Genomic DNA, 6,156 nt, shown 5'->3' on the forward strand with positions numbered 1-6,156 from the left:
TCACATTAGATTTTTTCATCACTAAATACACTTTTCTGTATCTATTGTCTGCCCCGGGTTGGTAAGGCATTTTTTGAGAGCACAAGAGCTTGCCAGACTCGTATTTGTTACCCTTTGGCCAGACTCGTATTTGTTACCCTTTGGCCAGACTCGTATTTGTTACCCTTGGCCAGACTCGTATTTGTTACCCTTGGCCAGACTCGTATTTGTTACCCTTGGCCAGACACTTATTTGTTACCCATGGCCAGACTCGTATTTGTTACCCTTGGCCAGACCCGTATTGGTTACTCTTAGCGAACTCGTATTTGTTACCCTTGGCCAGACTCGTAATTGTTACCCTTGGCCAGACCCGTATTTGTTACTCTTAGCAACTCGTATTTGTTACCCTTGGCCAGACCCGTATTTGTTACTCTTAGCAACTCGTATTTGTTACCGTTGGCCAGATTCGTATTGGTTACCCATGGCCAGACTCGTATTTGTTACCCTTTGGCCAGACTGTTATTTGTTACCAATGGCCAGTCTCGTACTTGTTACCCTTTGGCCAGACTCGTATTTGTTAATCTTGGCCAGACCCGTATTTGTTACTCTTGGCCAGACCCGTATTTGTTACTCTTGGCCAGACCTGTATTTGTTACTCTTGGCCAGACTCGCATTTGTTACTCTTGGCCAGGCGCGTATTTGTTACTCTTTGCCAGACCCGTATTTGTTACTCTTGGCCAGACTTGTATTTGTTCCTCTTGGCATCCATGTGGTATTTGTACAGTGGACACCTATCTGGAGGATGACGGGGTTTTAGGGTAACACGAGAGCTATGTCCATGGAGGATACAAGATGGTACTTTACATGTTTCAGTACCGTTACATGACATGTCATGTTCACAGTTGTTGGGCACACGGAGATGTGATCTGGCGTGCACCACATGTTCTGTCACGTGCCGGATCTTGGATAAGAGTGCAGGTCCGCTGGCTCCAAAGTTGGCAGCTTAACCACCAGACTACGTCTACTATCTACACGCTTGGCTGCGTCATTGGGCTGTGTGCTTCACATAATGCACACATGTTAATTGTTGTATGGGTGAAGGTCTTCTGGTTTGATTTCTGGATTTTGGCAACATGCCAACTGGGAGACTCCCTGATAACAGCTGTTTGCGCCTTAATCAGCCCCCTTCCCAGCACGATTTGAAAATAGTATGTGCACCGAAAACAAGAGGATTGCACCGTCTCCAGATATATGTATGTATGGAGTTTGTATGTAGTATGTATGTCGAATGTATGCATGTATGTAGTATGTATGCATGTAGTAAGTAAGCATGCATGTAGTATGTAAGCATGTAATATGTATGTAGAATGTATGCATGTATGTAGAATGTATGCATGTGGTATGTATGTAGAATGTATGCATGTAGTATGTATGGATGTAGTATGTATGTAGAATGTATGTATGGAGTATGTATGTTTTGGAGTATGTATGTAAAATGTATGTAGTATGTATCTATGTAGTATGTATGCATGTAGTAGGTATGTAGAATGTATGTATGTAGTATGTATGCATGTATGTAGTATGTAGTTAGATGCATTTTGGTATGTATGTAGTATACACATTTAAATGAAAACACAGTTTAATTGAAACTGCAGTACAATTAGTATTTGTCATTAGTCATTTATTGATTTTCAAACAACGAAACAAGAGTTGTAAAATGTTTATTTGTAAATAATGGCACTAGAAACAAAGATGAAAGTTCAAATGCAGGTCCCGACGCGTCCCAGACAGTTTGTCCCTTGATATTGAGTGCATTTGTAAGGTTTCCCTCTGCTGTAGGTTTCCCTCTGCTGTAGGTTTCCCTCTGCTGTAGGTTTCCCTCTGCTGTAGGTTTCCCTCTGCTGTAGGTTTCCCTCTGCTGTAGGTTTCCCTCTGCTGTAGGTTTCCCTCTGCTGTAGGTTTACCCTGCTGTAGGTTTCCCTCTGCTGTAGGTTTCCCTCTGCTGTAGGTTTCCCTCTGCTGTAGGTTTCCCTCTGCTGTAGGTTTCCCTCTGCTGTAGGTTTCCCTCTGCTGTAGGTTTCCCTCTGCTGTAGGTTTCCCTCTGCTGTAGGTTTCCCTCTGCTGTAGGTTTCCCTCTGCTGTAGGTTTCCCTCTGCTGTAGGTTTACCCTGCTGTAGGTTTCCCTCTGCTGTAGGTTTCCCTCTGCTGTAGGTTTCCCTCTGCTGTAGGTTTACCCTGCTGTAGGTTTCCCTCTGCTGTAGGTTTCCCTCTGCTGTAGGTTTCCCTCTGCTGTAGGTTTCCCTCTGCTGTAGGTTTCCCTCTGCTGTAGGTTTCCCTCTGCTGTAGGTTTCCCTCTGCTGTAGGTTTCCCTCTGCTGTAGGTTTACCCTGCTGTGGTGAACAGCAGTCTGCCATGCTGCTTCTTTTGCTTCCATTTCTTTTCAGAGTTGTTGGCTCTGGAATAGAACACACAAGATATATAGGGTCAATTCTGTTTAATGCAAGGAAAAGGAACACTACATTCAGAGCAGATCAGTGTTTGTAAATGGTAAACTTTTCTTTTTGTGTGACTGACCGAGCTAACAGAAGTCTTGTGCTGCGGCGCCCTCTGCTGCCTCCCAGTGAGAATGACAGTTGATATGAGGAAAGAACAGTTTTCTAAACTGCTGCTTCACAGCAGAATAAAAATAGCATTTTTCGATAAAAGACATTCCACCAAAAGGTTTCGATAAAACAAACAAACCCATGCTAAAACCATAATTTGATAAAAAAGTTTCCATTAAATTGTATCTATAACGATATAGTTTGATGAAAACTTTTTCCATTAATTCATATGTGTTGGACCCGGCCTCGTGGCGTGGTCCCGAACCCTCCTACCCGACCCGACGGGGCAGCCCCCACCCTTCAGGGTCCCCCTGGATTGTACCCCGCTACCCGCACCAGCCTTCGCGACGCGGCACGCCCCGGCCTCCGTCCCAGCGAAGCCCCGACATCGGAGCGCCAAGACCCGACCAAGGGGGGTCGAGTGGCCACTCCACAGATACCGGAGGAGGAGAGTTTCGATGGGGCCCCCAGCCATCCCCCGACGCCTGGCTCCGATCGCCCTCCGGCCTCCCTAGGCACTGGCTCCACCCCCCGCTGGGTGTCCGGACTCTCTCATCCCGGCCCCTCCGACCCCCCCAGGCGCGAGGGTCCGGACATCAAAGGGCTCCAGCCCTATATCTGGGGCAGCCCAAAACCAGGACGGCAGTTGTATCCTGGAGTCAAGAGCCCTGCTGATCGGATCGCGGCTGACCCTACGGAGAGAGACTCATTACCTGGACCTTGGAACTCGGAGCCCTGCTGACTGCGTCGCGGCTCCCCCCTTGCTGAGAAGAAGACCCTCACGGAACATCGGAGCCCTGCTGACCTCGTCGCGGCTCGACCTCGCGGAAGTAACCATCGGAGCCCTGCTGACCTCGTCGCGGCTCGACCTCGCAGAAGGAACCATCGGAGCCCTGCTGACCTCGTCGCGGCTCGACCTCGCAGAAGTACCCATCGGAGCCCTGCTGACTTCGTCGCGGCTCGACCTCATCGAGGCAATCCCCCGAGCCCTGCGGACGACGTCCCGGCTCCTGGAAACCCCCCAGCTCGAGGATTGAGAGCTAGGCGCAGGGTGTTCCCGTACCAGGCTGGTACTGAGACTGTCCCGCTACCCCATCCCTACAAGACTTTGAGACTCTTTTGGATCCCTCGATCCACCTGTAAATATTACCACAGAAATCTGCCTTGATTACCGATAAAGACTTGTGAGAATTGATACCCTGGTTGTGTCCCTTTGTGGTGGTGGGGTTGCTTGGCTGGTACGATCATAGGAGAAGGACCTCGCCCAGGAGGCTTCTCAGCGGCGCTCGGCTACTCGCCTATGGAACGGTGGCTCTCGGGGTGGTCAGTCCGACACCATCTGACTCCCCGGAGGGCGCCCTTCTAACATTGGTGGCCAGCGGTGCGATCCGAGCCCGACGCAGATCGTACAGCGAGTAACTCACCCACTACCTACCTAGACACAGAGTAATCATGAACAACCAAGAGACCACCCCAACCGCGGAATTCCAACAAGAACGGTTGGAGGAATATACCCATAAGGAACTAAAACAGTTTTGTAAAGACAAAGGCATCGCGACCACCGGATTAAACACAAAAGAGGATCTGCTAAAAGCCCTAAAGGCCTGGGTAGAGTCCGAAGCGGCCTCCCCCCAAACCGAAGAAAACCCGGTGCCAAACGTGCACCGGCAACCAACCGCAGCCCCGGCAGAAGGGAGAACAACCAGCATAGAGACCGGCCTCTCCCCGGAAGAGATACGAGAACGGGAGAGGGTCAGGACCCACGAGTTGGAGCTCGCCCGACTCCGCCTGGACAGCGAACTCCTACTAGCCGAAAAGAAATTGGCCCTAGAACAACTGCGGCTGCAAGAAGAAATAGAGGAGAAAAAGCGGCACCGAGAACTGGAAAAGAGGAGGCTAACCCTCGAGCATGAGCGGGGCCTTAAAGAACTTGAAATCAAGTCCAGAAATGGAGAGACCGGCACCCCCGGAAACCGAGACACCCCTCCGCCGGCCGAGGCGAAAGTACATATACCCAAGGATGTCGTCAAAGAGTACTACAAGAACGACGACATCCAACAATGGTTCAAGGCCTATGAAGTAGCCATGACCGCCCATCGGGTACCCCGAAAAGATTGGGGTGCCGGCCTATGGGGACGGTTCCTCAGCGAAGGCAGAAACACCCTGCTACAGCTCCCAGATGCAGTGATGACCTCTTATGACCATATGAAGGAGGCCCTACTCACCCGCTATGGTCTCACCTCAGAGATGTACCGCCAGCGCTTCCGGGACTGCAAGAAGCTCCCCGGTACCACCTGGGTGGAATACGTAGACTTTTTTAGCAGAGCCCAGGAAGGTTGGATCAAGGGCAGCAAGGTCACCTCCTACGAACAACTATTCGACCTCATTGTATGGGAGCACCTCTCCAACAACTGCTTCATCGAGCTGAGACAGCACCTCCTCGACAGCAAGCTGACCGAGCCGCGGAATCTTGCCGCCGAGGCCGATCGATGGGTGAACACCCGGGTCCCTCGGAACTCGATGGGGGAGTACCAACGGAACACCACGGGGCCCCCCCGCCAGTGGGGCGGAGGAGGGGGATCGAACAGGAACAGAGACTTTCCAGCAGGGCCACCCCGGAGTCCTCCCCGGGGACCGCCCTCGAACCGCACGTCCCCGTCCCTCGCCCGAAGAGGGGCCCCCCCAGCCCGACCAGGGCCTCGACCGACTGTAACGTGCTACAACTACCAACAGCCAGGGCACTATGCCAGTGACCCTACCTGCCCCGTGAACCGATGAGCAGGGACCACCGGGCCACCCCCCCGCCAGTTGGCGGCCACTGCCCTGGGGGAAGGGGCAGCCGGGAAATGGTACCCCGGGCTCCCATCCCAAGCAACACCCAGAAGTACCAACAGTGGGTCACCATTAATGGACGCCGGGCCGAAGCCCTCTGAGACACCGGAGCCAGCGTGACAGCCGTCCGCTGCCACTTGGTGACCCCCAAACAAATCTTGCCTAATGTACTGTGCCCCGTCCGGTCGGCAGACAACACCGAGAGCTTGTGCCAGATGGCCCGGATCCCCTTCGAGTGGGGGGGAGTGTCGGGCATGCTGAAGGTAACCGTCCGCGACGACGCTGCCGCGGACTGCCTCCTCGGGAACGACCTGGAAAGTTCCCCCTGGGCCCACGTCGAGCGCCGAGAGCATCTTGGGATGCTGGGACTGCCCAAATGGGTCTGCGCAACCACCCGGTCCACGACCGCCGGGGCCATCCGACCGAGCGTAGATGCTCCCCCCGAAGAGCCGGAGTGGCCCGAGCCACCGCCTCCCTCCGTCGAAGAAGAAGCCGACGCCGAGGCCGGGCCGCCAGAACTCGCCCCGGACGAGGTCGCCGCGCTCGGCAACCTCCCCGAACTCGCCCAATGGCGCCAAGAAGGTGGCCCCACATGGGAGCAGTTCCGCCAAGAACAGAAGGCCTGCCCCTCCCTCGAAGGGACCCGACAGCAAGCAGCCGCCCAGGCCGCCGGAGACCAGACGGGGACCCACTGGGTCTACTGGGACAATGACCTCCTCTACAGCGAGCAGAAGACCGCAGA

Source organism: Triturus cristatus, chromosome 2_1, assembly GCF_964204655.1.
Source record: "Triturus cristatus chromosome 2_1, aTriCri1.1, whole genome shotgun sequence".
In the NCBI taxonomy this organism is placed as follows: domain Eukaryota; kingdom Metazoa; phylum Chordata; class Amphibia; order Caudata; family Salamandridae; genus Triturus; species Triturus cristatus.